At 40.3% G+C, this 20,966-nt stretch overlaps 1 pseudogene; it reads right to left on the reverse strand.

The window, feature by feature from the left end:
• Positions 1-7,589: 7,589 nt before the first annotated feature.
• LOC129097682 (uncharacterized) lies at positions 7,590-13,004 on the reverse strand (annotated as a pseudogene).
• Positions 13,005-20,966: the final 7,962 nt, after the last annotated feature.

Below are 20,966 nucleotides of genomic sequence, written 5' to 3' on the forward strand. Positions count from 1 at the left end.
AGAGCTGCGTGCTTTTTCGATATATTTGTAGCCTGCGGGAGCCACCTCATTTAAGGTGAGATAGTCACCACTGCGGTGCCAGGTTTCACTAAGACATAAAAAGTCAATGTCATGATCAGATATAAAGTCATTTAAAAGGAGTGTTTTGTTCGTGAGAGACTGAATGTTCAGGGAGGCAAATTTGACATCCTTCTGTTTTTGAGGGCAGAGTGCGTGTTTTTTGAGAGGGCGGAGATTGCTACTGGTTGTGTGAGCAACCTGTGTTGTATGCACCTCTTTACCAAATTAAAGCCATTCAAAATGTTTAGAGTAATATACAAAAATAATGAATGCTTTAAAAAAATATATATTTTCAAATAACCATTGAAAAGCAACCCGATCGGATGTGTTTTGGTGTGTTATTTCTGCACATAATTGCAGAGCCAGTTATGTGGCATTTTGTTGACCACAGCAGGGTCTCTACACCCAAATGTGATTGTCTGAGCTTTCATCTGATGGGGGTTAGGCTTGACAAAACAGGGTTTGACTCGGGGAGACCATCATTCTAAGTAAGAAAGCTAAAGTTCATAGAAAATAATATTTGTTCCTTATCCTTAACCTTTGGCTAGAGCTGGATATGCTTGATAAAGAATGCAGGCAGTCTTGCACAGCTATTTTTCATACTTTTTATGTCAATGATTTCGTATCAATCATCAGTGTTTTGGATGTGTTGATTGCACATTTGAACCACTGACAAAAACTAAAACATTTCATCATAAAATTCATGTTACTGCTCTGAGTGTTGTTAAATGGTTACATCAGCCGCTCTCGAAGGAGTAAACCTGTGTTAAATCATGAAGCGTCATGAGTTAACACAGCGCTTTTTTATTTTCAGCGTGACTGACAGCGGTGATTCTTAATGGTGCTTGATAAACGCGGCACCTGGTCTCGAGTCCTTTACCTGCACTCAAACGGTGGGTAGCTTGCTTGATTGGTTTCTCTGTTCGGACTGATTGTGGTCGGTCTGAGAGGCTACGGTAGCATCCTTTCAAAATTTCTTGTATTTTTCCTAAACTTTTTTACAATTGAAACCATCTGTGAAAAACTGGTGAGCCCTGGTGACCCAGAGGGGTTCAGGTGCTGACCATGAACCACAATGTTTGAGTCCAGTAGGGAACCTTTGTTCGTGTTGTTACTCTTTTATCATTGCCATCTCTCTACTGTCCACAGTCAAATAAAATAATAAAATGCTCCCCAAAAAAGAATTATGATAAAATTAAAAAACTGTACTCTCTTCAGTTTATTGACTTCATTGATCCCTAATAAAGGATGTTGTTTGGAGGGTTCTTCCTTCACTTGCATTTGGAATTATTGTGAAACTATGAGCCATTTTCTTTTTTTTTTTTTTTGGGGGGGGGGGGGCATAGCGTAGTTACCTGGCTTATGTGGAACTTGATCTGTGCTAATAAATAATTCAAGACTTTTACGGTGTTTATTGTAATCAGCTAATACATTAATAAGCCTTAAAAAAAAATCTCTTTTTTTTTCAATTTGCATTTAAATTAAGCATTTCAAAAATAATAGACAAGATAATTAACATTTCTTTATTCTGTTTTTAATTAATGAATTTCTAAAATAGAATCACAAAATTAACTTTAAAATAGGCGTTTTTATTAATATCGTACATTCATCTTGTAAGTTCCTGATTTTTTACATTTACGGTTTCCATTTTAAGATTTTGATCTTTTGATCCAGTGTGCCTGCACATCTTCAAAGTATTAGAGATCAACTACGAGATGGAATATGACAGATAAACACAAGTAAATAACAACAATAAATACAATTTAGGAGCCTTTTGTTCAATTATTAATGACTTTAAATATTGAATAAACTTATACATTAGTACATTATTGAATAAGTTTTTTATGCAAATTTGATTTATCAATTCATTTTCAAATTTTAAATAAGATAATGAGTTTTGAATCTATAGTTATTTGTATGGCATCATCCATTCGCCATATAATTATTGCTGGTTTATTGTGTTATATTTTCCAAACGAGGTATAGTATCAATATCACTTACAATAATCTGAAATGACACAGAGAAGAAATAATTTACCGTTTATCTTGTCTGACTTAACCACTTATGTAAGTGTTTAATGCACAATTTACGTTCTGGGAAACTAGAAGTGGGGAGTGGGCAGACGCATGCTTTCATCAGTTTAATATTTTGCATCCTCAGTTTAAATTTGAAAAATAAATGCCAAGCGTAAAATGGTAGGTACAGGGCCTACTTCTGTTTAGGGTCATGTGCGTGCAGCAGTGGGGCGGGTGTGTTGATTATTAATATTCATTCAGCCAGTCACATCACTGGTCTCATAGCTCTGAGACAGCTGCGCCAATCACAGTCAACCATGATAAATATCTCAGCAAACTGAAAGCTTTACCTCAGGAAATACCTGGACGGTTCAGAGCGTTCGAGATGAACACACATCTTCACAAATCTGCACAAAAAGACGGATGATCGTGTATGATTTTCCATCAGGTAGTTACTTTAATAGCGATAGAAATAAAAGAATGAAGGAATGAATTTAGTGGAACCGTGTATATGATTTGGCTGGACATTGGAGATGATAGGACGGAAGCTATTTCAGCAATTTATCTCACCTTGTACATCTCATAGGAGCAGTTTAATAATACATTTTACACAACAGTGTTGCTTTGCAAGAGGATGCGTTTCAAGGATAAAACATGACAAGACGCTACTTTTACTAAAAAAGAAAGTTGGAACAGAGGCTGTGATGAGTCCTGGTAAATGGACGCAAACAAATTATATATGGTTATACTGTAGGTGCCTGGGCTATTTAAAGAAGGTAAATAGGTAAAAAGTCATATGCAACTTGTCAGAGGCTGCAGATGTGTCAACAGATCAGTCCTGCTGCCTGTAGATGCTGCAGATATTTCATGAACTGAAGGAAAGGTTTTTCATGCAGCATAAAGCAGAGGAATTACATTTTAGAAGCATGTTGGGTTGAGAACAGGCAGTCATAGAGAAAACAAAAATATATATATATATCAGAACTGCAGGATTGCAGGGCAGGCGGAGGCCACCTAGAAGCATGTGGCCCTGTACGGTTGCACAGGGTGCAACAGTTCTGGAAGTCGGGGCCCCAAAAAGGCTTGCACCAGCCCTGATAACAACACTGCTTCTGTTGGGTTGAACTGTTACACATGGAACTTGCACTTTACTTCACAATTATGTGGAGCTGAGTCAGACTGTGCAAGGACATCACCTCTGAATTTCTCTATTTGGGTTAGTTCAAAGATTCTCACCTTGGGCTGAGGTTAGGGCTCTTCCAGGATGAGGATATTCTGTAGTTCAGTCTTCCTGCAGCAGATTTGGCTGTGTCATTATTGGCTTTAAAGGTGAAAGTATTCTGAAGTGTGGGCATTTTTGCAGAGGACAGCACTTCTTTAAATAATCTCTTTTATTCTTTTTTCTTTTATATTCATTTTCATCCTTTTTCTTTACCTGCTGAAGAGAAAGAGCTGCATATACTGTGGCACCACTAGGCTACCAGTACAGACTGTGCTTTAATTCTAGTAACATGAAAATATGTTTTCTATGTCATTTATGGTACTAAACATTGGAAGTGACTCCTTTTTGACCTTTTGGCCTATACCTTGAAGCAATTAATTGTTTTTCCAAAGATATATATATATATATATATATATATATATATATATATATATATATATATACAGCGGGTATTGAACACATTAATTTTGGGCTATACAAATATAAATTGAATTGAATTTTATAAAAAAAAAAAAAAAAATGAACACAAAGCATAACAAATGGAGGTTGTGATCAGAAATGGCTTTAAGTTGTTGTTAATGGAAGTATTGTCTGAGTTTGTGTGGATGTATGGAAGTGTGCTTAATTGCTTGGTGTTGTCATATATGCCTACCTGTTACCAAATAAAAATGCAGGTGTGTGCAAGGAGGAGGAGGTGAGAGAACAAAATAAGTAAATAATAAGTAAATAATAATAATAATGAAAACTACTGTTGATGAATTAATTAAATAAATACATAAATGAAAAAGCAGAAATACACTGGCTCTCTGCTGAATTTAGGTTACAACACATAAAGGAGATCAAGTGCAGTCAACAGATGCAGTGCATATTTGTGTTTACTCTAATTTAAATTCATCCAGATAGATATTATAATATCTGTAACATGAAGACGTTACTAATGAAAGTTGGAGGTATTAAATGACTAAATATATAAAGTGTTTTATGTGATGATTTTGTGCATGTGCAAAAAATTATTAAACACAAAAAGATAATGATAATTATGACACAATTATATATAATGAAAAAGCTGTGTTTGTTGCAACCCCTATAATGTGCAACAATAACTTATGATAGCAAAATTTGGAAATTTTGAAAATTCAGAGCATATCTATATCTTCACACGTCTCTCAATATGGGGATGGCTTAGCCGACTGCTCATAGCTAACGGTGCTAACAACAGCAACATTTCTGACAGAGCTAACAGTGTTTACCTGAGGAGGAACAAGACAGCATGGGCTACACCTCCGCTGTAACCACAACACACACAGAAGGAGATGCCTTCATTCTATGCTCAGGCAGACATTACTCAATTATATATACCGTATTTTCCGCACTATAGGGCGCACTGGATTATAAGGCGCACTGTCAATGAATGGTCTATTTTCGATCTTTTTTCATATATAAGGCGCACCGGACTATAAGGCGCATTAAGCGAAACAAAACAGTCAGTCAGTCAAACTTCCTCCACTTCCGTACCATTGATTCATTAATGTTGAATTCTCTCGCAGCTGCTCTATTCCCATGTTCTACTGCGTGACTGATAGCCTTGAGTTTGAAGTCTGCGTCGTCAGCGTGTCTCTTGACAGGAGCCATGTGGGTCCTTATACACACACACTGTAATATTATGGTGAAGCACAGTATGTATTACTCCGCGACGCTCCTGACTACGGTAGCCGTAATGCTGCAAGCGGTGCGGCTTTGTAGTTTACCAAAGTCGTACTAAAACATTTTGACAGAGCGCCGTGTACCACACAAAATCGCTTCGAGGTCAGTAAGCACAACCAGAATTAATCCATATATAAGGCGCTCCGGATTATAAGGCGCACTGTCGTTTTTTGAGAAAATTAAAGGCTTTTAAGTGCGCCTTATAGTGCGGAAAATACAGTATATACAAATCGTTGTTTGCTGCTATATCAATGCTCTGAATATCGTATGGGAACCTTTAAGGATAATAATAAGGATAATGATAACATCAGTTTCTCCAATGAAATTTCATACAAAATAAGTTTTATTCCAGTATGTAATGTGTGCATACCAAACAGAAGGGAAAACAGCATGTTTTAGAAACAATGTTGAAATATTTACTGAATTTACTGTGGCTTTTGGCGTATTCAGAGAAGTTTATCCAGCCCGTAGAGCTGAGCTGGAAGCCTATCTAGCCATCATTTCCGATCTGGCCATGACCTATGAAGGAACACTATTTTACGAATACCATAAGCGGTTTCCTGCAAAGCTGCCATGTTCATCCAGAGATTCAAGCAGAGACTGAACTGGTCAGTAGTCGACTTTGATCTCATAAGTAGGCATTTCACAGGGCAACAAGCTCTCTCCTACTCAATATATTGCTCCTTCTCTCACTCTCCCAATCTGTGTCCAAAATCTGTGGCTTAAGGCCAACCACCAAGGCCTCTCCCAAGCCCTTCCCAAAGCCCCCAACACCGAAGAGACTAAGGTGACACCGCTCATGACTCCTATGTGCTACAATTTTAATGGAAATGTATGAAAGTTCAATAATTGTAAATACATTCATACTTGCAGCTACTGCGGAGACGGGCATCCAAAATCTGTGTGCCTGAGACGAACCCGCCTTATGAGAAGGGAAAATAAAAAATAAACCCATCAACCCCGGTCAACGTCCCCGAGCTGGGGAAGGCTTTAAAAAAACATCCTACTCGCTGTATTATCAATTATTTGATCACAGGACTGGTTTAAGGGTTCAAAGCTGGTTTGACTTGGCTGCCAAAAGTGTCATTCGTTTTAAAAAATTCACAATCTACATTGAAGGAACCCGAGATAGTTGATGCATTACTGGAAAAAGAGTTTAAAAAAAGGATTCATGATTGTTCCATTTATTAAATCCCTGTTTCCAACCTGCATTAATCCTAAAGGCATAGCTACCCGTAAATATTCTGGGAAAAAGCTCTTAATCATTGATTTATCTGCCCTCACAATGACTAAGCTCAAGGCATCAATAGTCTCATTCCTTCGACACCCTTCTCCTTGTTTTATGCCTCCATTGACAATGCCATTAAGTTTATTAAGAAAGCTGGTACAGGCATGTTGGTAGCCAATGCAGATATCACAGCCACTTTCAAAGTCATGTCTTTACACCCTTCACAATGGCATCTATTTGGTGTTAAATGGAGAGATACAATTTTTTTCTCAGTTAGTCCCACCTTTGGTTGTTGTAGTAGCCCAAAAATATTTGATACTTTGTCAGAAGCGCTCTGCTGGATTCTAACACTACTTCTACTGCTCTAATGGAAGTGTACCCAATTGTTATAGCTTGTCTTCTGTCGGGTAAACACTGGCACATGAATAGTTAAAACCAGTTTCACCTCAACTAGTTACAACATTAACTGCTGCTTACACATTGATAATATTTCACTGCAGAATAAGTACTTTCACTTTTGACAATTTAAGTAAATATGAAGAACTATTTAGTTGTTATGAAACAGTCTTAATGTGATTCTGATGCCTCTATATGCCCTACACCAGTAAACAATACCATCAGCAAGAAGATTGGCTATAATATAAATGCTGTAAGCATTTACAGCTTATTTCCCCCTACATATTTATTATTCTGCCACATTTTGTCATTCCTTACACATTTTTGAAAGGGAAACTTCTTTTAAACAACAAAACTTTCAGCTCGATCAGCCATGCTAATCCTCATTCATATCTCTTATACTCGTATAAATATTCTTATTCTATTCTACACTTTTTCTATACACTTGAATGCACTGAATGCTCAAATTTGACACACCTTCACAGTTTTTCATCCCTTTTAAACCGCAACTCAATCATACATTTACTTAGAAACTTAATTCAAACTTTGGAAGGTTACACATATTTCATGCATGCTGGATATTATTTCAATTAACTTAAACTTTTCAAAATATAGATTTTTTTCTGAAGCTTTGTAAAAGTGGATTTTTACATTATTGTGTATTGGAAGGAATGTTCAGAGTTAGAGTGGTTACATCACAGCTAGAGTGGTGAGGAGCTTCTGAAAAAAAATTGTTAAACCTGCTCCCACAATTTTCACTCTTCACACCTAATTTCAGGTCAAAATGTGGGGGAATTGTGTGCTCATTTATACAATGTCATTGTGGAAGCAAACCGACTTCATAAGTGCCTCTCATTTCTTAAACAAGCATCTAAGAGCATAAACCAGAGCAAAAGTACAGTGCAGAAACAAACTAATACGAATACAATAAGTGCTAACTGGAAGGCTCAGGGTAGCACTTCTTGAAGAGGTGAGTTTTCAGCCTGCGTCGAAAGATGGGCAGCGACTCTGCTGTCCTGACGTCAGTGGGGAGTTCATTCCACCACTGTGGGGCCAGGACAGAAAAAAGCCGTGACCGGGTCGATCGGCCGCAGGGACCTCTGAGCGACGGGGCAACCAATCGCCCCGAGGCAGCAGAGCGAAGAGGTCGGGTGGGGGTGTAGGGCTTGACTATGCATGGCCTGGAGATAGGAAGGAGCTGTTCCTTTCACTGTCCTGTAGGCTAGCACCAGAGTCTTAAACTGGATGCGAGCTCTTACAGGGAGCCAGTGTAGAGAACGGAGAAGGGAAGTTGTGTGGGAGAACCTGGGCGATTGAACAGTAGTGAGTTGCAGTAGTCCAGGCGGGAGATGACAAGAGCCTGGATGAGCACCTGCGCCGTCTCGTCAGTGAGGAAGGGGTGAATCCTCCTGATGTTGTAGAGCAGGAATCTTCAGGAGCGTGTAACCGATGCAATGTTTGCTGAGAACGACAGTTGGTCGCCCAGGGTCACACCCAGATTCCTCGCAGTCCGAGTTGGCGTCACCACGGTATCATCAATGGTGATGGACAGGTCTCGGTGCGGGCAACCTTTCCCCGGGAGGAACAGTAGCTCGGTTTTGTCCAGGTTGAGCTTCAGGTGGTGTGTCGCCATCCACTTCGAGATGTCAGCCAAGCACGCAGCAATGCGTGCCTCCACTTGAGTGTCACCGGGGGGAAATGACAAGACCAGCTGGGTGTTATCGGCATAACAATGGTAAGAGAAGTCATGCAAGCAAATAACAGAACCCAGAGATGTTGTGTAGAGCGAGAAGAGAAGGGGGGCCCAGAACTGAACCTTGTGGAACCCCCGTAGTCAGCATGCGTGGTTCTGACAGGCCCCCCTCCATATCACCCGGTAGGATCGACCTGTCAGGTAGGATGCAAACAGGGAGAGTGCAGAGCCTGAGACGCCCATCCCCTCGAGGGTGGAGAGGAGGATCTGGTGGTTCACCGTGTCAAACACCGCAGACAGGTCCAGGAGAATCAGGACAGCGGAGAGAGAGTTCACTCTCGCGGCGTGAAGCGACTGTCACCGCAAGGAGGGCTGTCTCTGTCGAGTGACCCACCTTGAACCTGGACTGGTGGGGGTCCAAGAGGTTGTTCTGGTGGAGATAGGAAGACAGTTGGTTAAAGACAGCACGGTCAAGTGTTTTGGATAGAAGGGCAGAAGAGAAACTGGTCTGAAGTTCTTGACATCAGAGGGGTCAAGTGATGGTTTCTTCAGAAGGGGGGTGACTCTGGCAGTCTTGAAAGCCGAGGGAAAGTATCCTGAAGCAAGAGATGTGTTAATGAGGTGGGTGAGGAAAGGAAGGAGTTCAGTCGCAAACTTCCCCATAGGCCCTCATTGAAACCGAAAGCAAACATTTCTGGAAGAGAGAAAAAGCACCAGTTTTCTTACCTGCTCCCCTGCTCACATTTTATAAACTACACACAGAAATTGTAATCACTGTTTTCATTAGGGTATCCTAAATCCTCCCAGTAAAAAATTAAGCAAGAGAGATAAGGTCCTTGACTGGGAAGCAGGAGTATGAGCGCTGCTTAAGCCTACTCTTAAATGTGGTGAGTGTGCCTTCCTGACTGAAACTGGAAGCTGGTTCCACAGAAGAAGAGCTTGATACGTAAAGGCTCTGGTTTCCATCCTACTTTTTGAGACTCTAAGGAACCACAAGTAACCCTGCATTCAGGGTGCACAGCTAGAGCAGTTTGACACACAGACACACTCAGGACTTCGGCACTTTTAGGCTTTCTCTACTTATATATACCGTCAGCAAAAAACTCCATTCAAACTTTACAATGTTCCACATTTTACAGACGTTGGTATTTTTCAACTTTTGAAGGGCAGCAACAGTAACAGTCTTTAAATGGTTCAGAACGCTGCAGTTAAAATCTTAACTAAGGCTAAGACAAGAATATTTGAGATATTATTTATGGTCCCATTCTATTTAGTTTGTCTAAGCCATTCCAGTGAACCAGCATGTACAAGTCCAGGGCCCTGGCCTACCCAAACAGTAAAGGGCCATAAGTAATGCTATGAATTAAACAAGTGGTTACCCTGCAATAACATGTCAAAAATGGATGCTGTGAAAAGGCCAATTACTCCTGTTTTAGCTTCCATTAATTGGCTTCCAATTCATGTCAGATCAGACTTAAAATTGTCTATGGAGACGACCATTCCTACCTGACCTCCTTAAGCCTTATACTCAAATCAAGACTCTTCGCTCTGGCATGGTGATTTTCCACCACAAAACATTGTCCTAATAGACTTTCCATAGGCATTGTTTGTGATGCGGTGTTAAGAGGTCTTGGTCATTTCACATATTTCTGGTCAACCATGTTGTCCACAGTTAAGCAGCAGCAACTATTCCTCCGGCCAGGAGCAGAGCTTTGCCTCACTGCTCCACCCATCCCCCCTGGAATCCAACACTGACACCATGCTTCTGGAGGCCCAGGCCCTTACTGCTGGGCCCCCTGGAGGGAAAGGAGGCACGGGAGATCCAGAACTAGGACTGTTTGGGCCAGACCTTCAGACCCTGACAGGTTATCTAAAAGAATTCTGGTGCTACAGAAACACTACAGCTTTAAAGTGGCCCTATTATGCTTTTCCACTTTTTCCATCTTCTTTAGTGTGTTATATATATATTTTTTTTACATGTAAAAGGTCTGTAGAGTGTAAAACCTGAAGACATGCCTAAAAGGAGTTACCCTCCCCCTCAGACACAATGCTCCTGAGCTGCCTGAAACGGCTCGATTGAATTATCTCCTTCATTTCCGTAACTTTATGAGTTCACAATGTAACGGAAGGCACATAAAACTCTCCGGCTAGTTTGGCCCGCCCTCAAACAACAAAGAAAAAGATAGAGCTGAAGTTCACATCTACTGTGGTGTAGTGCAGTGATTTTCAACTGCACTACACCACAGTAGACACAAGTGTGCCGTGAGAGATAGTTAGGTGTACCGTGGGAAAATGTCCAATTTCTCTTAATCTGTCCCAAAAAATATTATTTAGTTGCTGCAAATAGTTTTTGATTGTTGAATGTCTGAGCCTGCAATGTAGTGGCTGGCTAAGTAATTAAATACTCTTCCATGCCAGTGGGTTGCAGTAGGTAGCGCAATAATGACCTTGTTAATTTAAGACAGTAGAATTAAATGATGCGTGGGAGAGGTTGCGGTGACAAGACGAACAGCGATGGAGAAATATTTGAAAAGGAAAAATGCAGACTCTGAACTGGACCCTGGACAAAAGTCTAACCCAGATGAAAAGCCTAGTATGAGTGGTGGTCAAAACAAAGAAAAAACGGTGAACTTGAGGCAATACAGCGAAAGTTATCTTTCGTTTGGATTTACTTTCACCTGGGATCCGACTGCATCGACTCTGTTATGCTTGGTGTGTGGGGAAAGAGAGAGACTGAGAGCTGTTGAGGAAGAGCTTCGTGTGTGCCTTTCTTCAGTTCCTGCCAGGATATCAGCTTTGTGTTCATCTAAACAGGCCCAGGTTTCACACTGAGTAAGGATGTACAAATTGAGAGACTTGTCAGCATATATGCTGTATTAGGCTACAATATGTCATTTTGTAACTTTTTTGGTTGTTGGCGTGCCGTGGGATCTTTTTAATGTAAAAAAATCTACAAACACTGGTGTAGTGGTTAAGACAGCAGTTTGTCACCCAGGAGACCCAAGTTCAAAGCCCATTGAGAGCATTTGTTCATTTGTCATTCTCTGGAGGGAGTGTTTTTTGAAATGTGAAACGTTGACCAATCACAACAGAGCAGACTAGTTGACCATCAGAGCAGACTTTGCTTTCTGGAGGGAGGAGCAAGCACTACAACGGAGCATTTCAGAGAGAGGGTGAGAAGAGGTGCTGCAGGACAGCCAGGATGAGCAAAACAAGGAGGATTATGAGCATTAACGCATGTAAACATGTTGTAACTGTAATTTAAGATAAAAATATGCACCCGCAAAATAGCATAATAGGGACTGTTTAAAGTACATTTTCTGATAATAATTATGGACTTTTATTGACATGTGATTTTGACTCCCCATTAAAAGTTTCAATACACACATACAGTATATTTGCCCCCGCAAGAAACTGGCCTTAACTAAATGAACATGTTCAAAAATATACTGAAAAGACTGAAACAATCTCTTTGGGCTACACGCAGTTTTAGATGGACTTGGACCCATTTAGAATGCCTTGGGCCTAATAAATGGGTTCTTATCGGATAAGAATAAATAATTATAGCCTAGGCCCACTGCAACATGTACACTGCCAATATATTGTTATTTTATCAAAGACACCCACATTTTTGAAAAAAATAATAAATAATTGGAACACAGTGTCACTCAGACCCAGCCAGTTTCATCCTAATCATTTAGTGTAGTAAAATGTGTTTCTTGTTAGTTGCATTTGTTATAAGAGCTACTGTGCCACATCACAGCAAATCATCACTTCATTTAAATCTGACAGCGTAATAATCTACAGCGTGACAGTCCTCATGTTAACACATTTAGACACTTTTAACAGCTGCCACTATACAGGGCTGCAGCAGCTCTAGTTAACAAACAGCACCTCCAAATAAGGGCCACGAACATCAACACTCCTTACCAGACACTGGAGAGCTTACTTTCAAGTTTCTTCTCAACCTCACATATGACACAAGGCTTTATTGTTATTATAATCATATGTATTGTCCTTCTGCACAAACAAGCTCGTATAAGCCTTAGGGCAACTTTTTGATCACCACAGCTTTCATAGGCGATGTCCATGAGACAAATTAATATGTACTGTAAGTGCCATACACCCACAGTCTGATCTGATTATTTTAAGGTACTGGATTTGATATTGTGAGCATTAATATAGCAGCAAACAGCATGCCCCTCTCCCTCTTTGTATCTCGTAGTCTGAGCTTGTCAGCGCTTTGTTAGCATAGCCGGCAACGCATGCCTTTATTGCACGTTAGCGTGCGCTGCTGGCTAGCTCACAGACGCTGTTCTGCACAACACTCACACGGCGATTACAGCTGATGATACAGTCCCTACCGACAGCGTTCTCATGGAAGCGTAGTTGTTATCGCTGTTAGCTCTTTCAGCGTTGTTGCCGTTGTTTCCCACTGGAGAATCAACTGGGTTAGGGTTATTAAAAATGAAGCAGTAAACCAATGCCGTACAATATCTCTTAAAGACAATCACTGCAGGCTCTGGATTGGAGTGTCATTTCAATGAGGGAGGATGCATCACCCGGTACGTTACAGTGGTAGGGGTTAGGATCCACTCCTGAGTGAGCCTCCTGGTCGCGCCATGGATCAGCCTGGACAGCTGAGGCAGCGAGACCTGCATGTGCCAGCAGGCCAGAGCTCCACATGCTCTCCCGTGCACAGTCCTGCAGCTTTGCATTGGCTAACAGCTGGCTACTGATAGATGAAAAAGGGAAAACGATTTTTTAGTGTTAAAAAAAACAACTTGTAATTCCTTTCCAAAATGCTGCTGTATTCATCTATCACTTTACTGCTTATAAATCTGAGTTGGGCAACACATTGGTAGAGAATTGAAGATGACTTTTGGAAATCATCATTGGACTAGCGCAATGTCAAGATTTTATTCTTGTTATGATTGCTAACGACTCAGGGTCGTCATTGTACGTGTTTTATCCAATAACACTAGCCAGAGGCAGAGGAGCAGCCTCCTCTAGGGACTAGCCTCATTAGATGGGCTTCATGTCTGTCGTGTCAAAGGGCAATTTCTAATGATTTAGCTTATGATTTAGTTTGGCTTTTTTTTACCAACTTTGATTATTTCTGGAGCCGGAAATCCTCAACTGGCTGAAAAAGCTGGCTTAGTACGCAGGCTGGCTTGGTACGCTTGAAACAGAAACATCTGTTTAATAGATCACTGCAAAGATGTCCAAGCAGAACTTTGTGGCAAGACAAAATACAAATCTAAGTGTCAATGAGAAGATCTAAGCATAACACCTTCCTTCAGGAACTGCTCTCATGACCTATAAGGGCACTAAGTGGTTTTTATCCCCTGTGCCTGGACTATCTGAAGATAAGACTTGGGGTAGCTCTTTGGGTGACCCCATGTTTTAGGATCCCACCTTTCTGGGTTTTATGAGCATTCACATTCCTGAGGACAAAGAAGAGCATCCAATTGTAATAAAAAAAGTTAAAGAAACCTTTACTTGATATTTTAGTTCTGGTCATAGTAAGTTCTTATATCTTATAATCTGTATTAAAACATCTGAGTTTATAAAGTTATGGATAGTTAACTTCATGATAGCTAACTCTGTCTGCAATTCTCTTAGTTTCCAAGGCGAACCACAACCAGCCCTAACTATAAGCGCTATCAAAAGTGTGAGTGTGTCTGCCCCCCGGACTGAAACTGGAACCTGGTTCCACAGAAGAGAAGCCTGATAACTGAAGGCTCTGGCTCCCATCCTACTTTTATATACTCTAGGAACCATAAGTAACCCTGCATTGATTGAGCGCAGCTCTCTAGTTGGGTAATATGGAACTATAAGTTCCTTAAGATAAGACGGTGCCTGGCCAGTTAGAGCTTTGTAGGTAAGTAAAATAATTTTAAATTCTATTCTTGATTTAACAGGGAGCCAGTGCAGAGAAGCTAATACTGAAGTAATATGATCTCTTTTCTTAGTTTTTGTTAGAACATGTGCTGCAGCATTCTGGATCAACTGTAGAGATTTAAGAGATTTATTAGAGCAGCCTGATAATAAGGAGTTACAGTAATCTAGTCTAGAGGTAACAAATGCATGAACTAGTTTTTCTGCATCGCTTTGAGACATGATTTGCCTGATTTTCGCAATGTTACGTAAATGAAAAAAGGCTGTCCTTGAGATCTGTTTTATATAAGAGTTAAAAGACAGATCCTGATCAAAGATAACTCCCAGGTTCTTAACGGTAGTGCTGGATGCCAGAGCAATGCCATCTATTGAAACTATATCATTAGATAATTGATTTCGAAGGTGATCTGGGCCTAGTAGAATAACGTTTTTTCGGAGTTTAACATCAAGAAGTTACAGGTCATCCAGGTTTTTATGTCTGTAAGACATGCTTGAAGTGTAGAGAACTGGTTAGTTTTGTCTGGCTTAATCGATAGATATAACTGGGTATCATCTGCATAACAATGAAAGTTTATTGAGTGTTTTCTGATAATATTCCCTAAGGGAAGCATATATAAGGTGAATAAAATTGGCCCAAGAACAGACCCTTGTGGAACTCCGTGACTGACCCTGGTTTTCATCGAGGTTTCATTGTTTACATATACAAACTGAGATCGGTCAGATGAATACGACTTAAACCAGCTAAATGTGGTTCCTTTAATGCCTATTAGATAATAGGTAATAGGATTTGATGATCAATGGTATCAAATGCAGCACTAAGGTCTAACAATACAAGTACAGGGACAAGTCCTGGCAGCTCTGTGCAGCTCCTTCAGCCACCGGCTGCTTCACCCCCGGTGTGTGAAGGAGAGGTACCGCAGGTCCTTCCTTCCTGCTGCTGTCAGGTTACACAACCAGATCTGCTCCCAGCAGACCACATGACAATAAAAACACTGTGCAATAATAGTTAATATAGTTTTGTTTTTTTCTGTCTGTAAATATTATATTTCAGTTATTGTGTTTTTCTACTGTTTTTATTGCTTATTTATGATACTTGTTTTTTATTTTATTTTTATTTTTTTATTTTCATTTTTATTTTTATCTTGTCTTTCTTTACTATGTCTCTTGTGTGCACTTTAACTCTATGCTGCTGTAAGCCTGCAAATTTCCCCGCTGCGGGACTAATAAAGGATTATCTTATCTTATTTTATCTTATCTTATTTTAAGTCCTTTGTCTGAAGCTATTAGAAGGTCATTGGTAATTTTCACCAGTGCCGTCTCTGTGCTATGATTCACTCTAAATCCTGACTGAAAATCCTCAAATAAACTATTGTTATGCAGAAAGTCACACAGCTGATTTGCTACTGCTTTCTCAAGGATCTTAGAGAGGAACGAAAGGTTAGATATAGGTCTATAGTAAGCCAACACCTCTGGATCAAGAGTAGGTTTCTTAAGAAGAGGTTTGGGGGTGGCTGTGGCACACGAGGTAGAGTGCATGTCCCGTAACCACAAGGTTGGTGGTTCGAACCCCTCTACAGTAAAACATGCAGAGGTGTCCTTGAGCGAGACACCTAACCCTCAGTTGGGTGAAAAGCTATCTAAATATATTTCAGGTTCTACAGCTGTGGATCGACCAGTACTGGTTGAGGGCAGTAAATTATATATTTTTTTCTCTAATAGTTAGATTCTTATCATTAAAGAAGTTCATGAAGTCACTACTACTGAGGTTTATAGGAACACACGGCTCAACAGAGCTGTGACTCTCTGTCAGCCTGGCTACAGTGCTGAAGAGAACCCTGGGGTTGTTCTTATTTTTCTCTATTAATGCTGAATAATAGGCTGCTCTAGCATTACGAAGTGCCTTCTTATATATTTTAAGACTGTCTCGCCAGACTAACCGCGCTTCATCCACATTGGTGGAACGCCATATCCTTTCAAGTTTTCGATAAAAACTCTGAGAATTCAGATAGGAATTCAGAATACGCACCTGGTGCACGGTACACTATAACAAATAAAATTTACTTTAATGCTTTCCCGCTCGGGTTTGAAAGACTAAGAACAAGGCTTTCAAATGAGTTATAATTTGAGTCAAAGATAGCTGCTACCCACCTCCTCGGCCTGTGCCTTGAGGAATATGAGTATTAATATGACTTGGAGGTGTTGATTCATTTAGGCGTACTCTTCATTTAGGCGTACTCTCTCACAGCCAGGTTTCAGTAAGATAAAATAAATCAATATGATTATCTCATATTAAATCATTTACAAGTACACCCTGAGATGACAGAGATCTGATATTTAAGAGTCCACATTTAATTGTCCTGTTTTGATGCACTGTTAGCATTGGTTGCCTTAACTTTTATTAGGTTATTTTGTATAACTCCTCTTCTGTTGACTTTAAATAATTTAAGTGGCCGTGGGGCAGACGCAGTCTCTATAGGGTTTTGGGTGGGTAACTGCTCTAAAGGAAGCACAGAGAAGTGTGAAAGCCTGCGACTCTGCATCTGCTTCCTGGTCTGAACTCTGGGTCATGGATTAGGTCCACTAATGAACTGGGTCAGATTTCTAGATACGAGATCCGCTCCATCTAAAGTAGGATGAATGCCATCTCTCCTAATCAGACCAGGTTTTCCCCAGAAAGTTTGCCAATTGTCTACGAAGCCCACATTGTTTGCAGGACACCACCTCGACAGCCAGCGGCGGAATGATGACGGCTATACATCTCATCATTGACCAGGTTAGGGAGAGGGCCAGAGAACACTATGGAGTCCGACATTGTCTTTGCATATGAACACACTGATTCCACGTTCAATTTAGTGACCTCCGAGCGACGTAATCGGGTGTCATTACCGCCGACGTGAATAACAATTGTACTGTATTTACGTTTAGCCTTAGCCAGCAGTTTTAAATGGGATTCTATGTCTCCCGCTCTGGCCCGGGATGCAGTTAACTATGGCCCCTGTCTTCGCTAACTTCACGTTTCTCAGAATGGAGCTGCCGATCACCAGAGTTGGTTTCTCAGCGGGTGTGTCGCTGAGTGGGGAGAACCGGTTAGAACCGTGAGGTGCTTGGTGGTGACCCGTGTGCTTCGACATAGAACTATGCTTCCTTCGGACAGTCACCCAGCCTCCCGGCTGCTCGGGGGTTGCCGGGGGACGGCTAGCAGGAGCTACGTCTGGTTGGCCCGCACCGGCTACGGGGGTGGGCTGGCTAACTACAGTAGCTAACGACTGAGCTTCAATGGTGCGGAACTGTGCTTCTAACTCACTGAGCCTCGCCTCCAACCTAACAAACAAACTACACTTATTGCATGTACCCTTATCAGTAAAGGAGGCAGAGGAATGGCTTAACATGAGACACACTGAGCAGGAGAGAGAAGGAGAGAGAGCAGGAGAGAGAGAAGGAGAGGAGAGCCATCGCTAGCTGCTAAGCTAAATGAGGCTAGCTGACGTTAGCCGAACTGAACAACGTGTAAACAGCTGTTGGTTTAAGTGAAAGGTCGCTGAATTAAGATGTGAGCTATGAGTGTTTAAATGTAAAGCAGGTAATTAGCCGCTATTATAAAGAATATCACACAATTGACTAGTTTTCGCTGGAGCTGCGAAAAGTACGCTATCAACTACGCTGGGAACCGGAAGTGAGGCAATATGCTTACCGTAGTATGTCAGTGTTAGTTGTGGTTCTTTATTCTGTTTACTCTTCATTCTATTGTTTAATCTCTCCCTTTAGTCTGTTTATTTTATGTTTAGTAGTTTAGTACTTTTGTTTGTCTAATAAATATTTCATTTATAAAGAACTTGATCATTTGATTTGTGTGTATATGAAGCAATAGGTCAATGTACACCTTGACAAGAACTCCGTAGCAACCCTGAGATTAAGATATAATTGATTAATATCCCATTTTCCCTGTTTTTCCAAAAAAGGGTGGCGTCCAATTTAAGTCCTATGTCAAATTCTGTTAGGTAAACTAATGGTGGTAAGTTCGAGGACCATCGTTCTTTTATACTAATTTTAGGGTTTCTAAATCCTAATTGAGTTATTTAAACTAGTTACATATCCTGATATTAATTACTTATTATTTATTAAATCTGCTACCAGCAACCACGCTACAGACGTCATGTCGAGAAGCTCTGTCCTTTGTAATGTCCTTTGTTTGGACTTCCGAAGTCAGAAAATGAAGAAAAAACACTTTGCCAGAGCACTACAACAAAAACATAATGGTGTGTTCGCTGCATTTTGCCGAGGACAGCTTCAACAGTGTTTTGAACCGCTCTGGATGATGGGGCTGAATTCTGTTTGTAAGGGGCCTTTAAAGCTGCCACAACCTATCTTAAGATTCTGCATTCTACACTTTGCTTGTGTTAACGTGCTTTGTGCTGGGAGAGGAAGGCTCAAAGTGAATCAGCTTTTCAGATGCCATTTTGTATGACATCGTTTGCATTTACAGTGGCCCTGAATGGTCACACAGCTCTGACTAATGCGACACTTTTTGAGAAGTTTAATGAGGAAAGCAAATTTCAAAGTCTGTGAGTCAACGTGACTGAGACAACGTGAATTTGTATTTTACATGATCCATTTTTGGCTTCCTTTTTTTGCTTGTTATACGGATGTCCCATAACCGGAAAATGCAAGTCTCAATTAAAATTATGTGAATTGGGCTACAAAAATCTAGCATTTACAAACCAAGAAAAGAGTAGTCTTAAAGTTTCCAAGGTTTTGACCTCTGGACTTCTGAGCGGCGCTTGTAAATATGGAAAATAATTTGAACCGTACTAATATCACCCAAATATTTCCAAGAGGCCCAGGAGCTAATGACAGAATCTAAAAATCCCTTTTGTGCATTCGTTTACAACGGAAGAGCAGAATTACGTGAAAAAACGTAATTCTGCCCTTCCTCTCATGAGATATTAGGATAGGCTGTATTACACTGTTTTGATAGCGAGAAAGTCGGATTGAAAGTTCAGCCAAATGCAGCGTGAACAAAAGGTTTTACCTTCACTGGCACTGGAATAATTCTGTTTCATAGTACACACATAAACCTCCTGCCTGCTTACGCCCCGGCCACCCCGGCAGTCTGCCTCCCATATGGGGTGTCCCCACTGATTAATGTTTCTCCTGCTTCGCTACTGCTACCAGCCATATTTTTTATATTAGACATCGGACTATATGAAAATGTTATGTCACGATTATCCTGGCCAAACAAATTGCAATTCACAATAGTATCCAGATAAATAAAAAAAATCTGCTTAAAAGCCTAATGACACTAAAATATACTGGAATCACATCTTGGTAAGAAACAAATGTTCTTATTGCATCACAGATAGGACCAACATCTTTTTTTAGGGAACATCCTTTTTATTGAAAAACAAATGAGTCCGTCTTTCTGAAATGATTATTCCTGTATTATAAAAATCTTACTTTTTTTCACTTATCTACCATAATAATGAGCTAGGCGGCTATTTCAAGTCACACATGACAATGTTAATGAGTATCAGTCATAACAGCAACGCAATGAAGCTGCACAGCATTTTAATGTTGATTTAGAATTCAAATGGTGACCTTAATGTGTGTGTGTATGTGTGTATGTGATATGTTTGTGTCTCAAAAATTATGTGTTGAATTGTATATGAATTATTGTATGCTTAAATATTTTATGTTGACTCTTGTAAGATTGGCCAATGAGCTTAAAGAGGTCCCAAAAAAATCTACATAACAAAAAAAAGAAAACACATCTTGCTTCTTAGGGCTTCCTACACAACTGAAGAGCTGTGGAAAGAAATAGTCACAAACGAAGAAACCGCAACAACATATTCCTCTCTATATTTCCTGTTGTGCGACATAATTTGAACGTAATGAACGGATGCGATGGAGACATGCAGGAGACTCAAAGCTCCGGGGCGCCTGTCTTCAAACAGGGACAATCTGCTGAGCATCTTTGGTTATTTATTTCTCTGTCAGTACATAACTGTGGTGAAATAATAAGCACATTACGTTTTGTTTCATTAACTCCCTTCCACTCTCAATCATGAGCTCTCTCGCTATTTCGATTGTGTTCTCTTGTGTGAGCATACTGTGTCATTATCTCTCTCCTATTAGGCTATAATGTTGTTTTTAACACAAAAAACTACAGGCGCTTGTTTACTTTATACTGCAGGGCAGGGACTATAGGGACTATGGCTCAGTCACTAAATTTTGACTATGGCTCCTTGATCAAAACACATATAATGTTTCTGGGTTACTTAAACGCTTCATGAGTTCCTTAAAAAAAAAAAGCAAAGCAAGTACTTTGACATTGTGTCCAGGCGGGTGATTAAAACCGGCCAGAACTTCATTGGTACCCATCTAGTGACCATCAGTGATATTGGTGAGAAGAGGAGTCTGGGAAGAGCTCAAAGGACATTAAAAGACAAAACAACCTGGAACAACCTGTTCATCCTTCTTCCGTTTTGAAAGAGATACAGAAGTATCAGCTGTCGTACCAACAGACTTCCGAACAGTTTCTTTCTTCTGGCTTTGAGACTCCATAACTCATCCTCCAAAATCCATGAATAGTTTCTTAAACTTTCATTCCAATGGCCATAAGGGGGCGACTACCCTGTTAGCAAAAAGGATTGTACTACTCCTATTGTACTACTTCTCACTTGATTTATTACCTCAATAAGCATTGTAAACTTGAGTTTATGGTCTCAATCTCTAGTTTCCAGTCTTATT

This window comes from Anoplopoma fimbria, chromosome 10 (genome assembly GCF_027596085.1).
Source record: "Anoplopoma fimbria isolate UVic2021 breed Golden Eagle Sablefish chromosome 10, Afim_UVic_2022, whole genome shotgun sequence".
NCBI lineage: Eukaryota > Metazoa > Chordata > Actinopteri > Perciformes > Anoplopomatidae > Anoplopoma > Anoplopoma fimbria.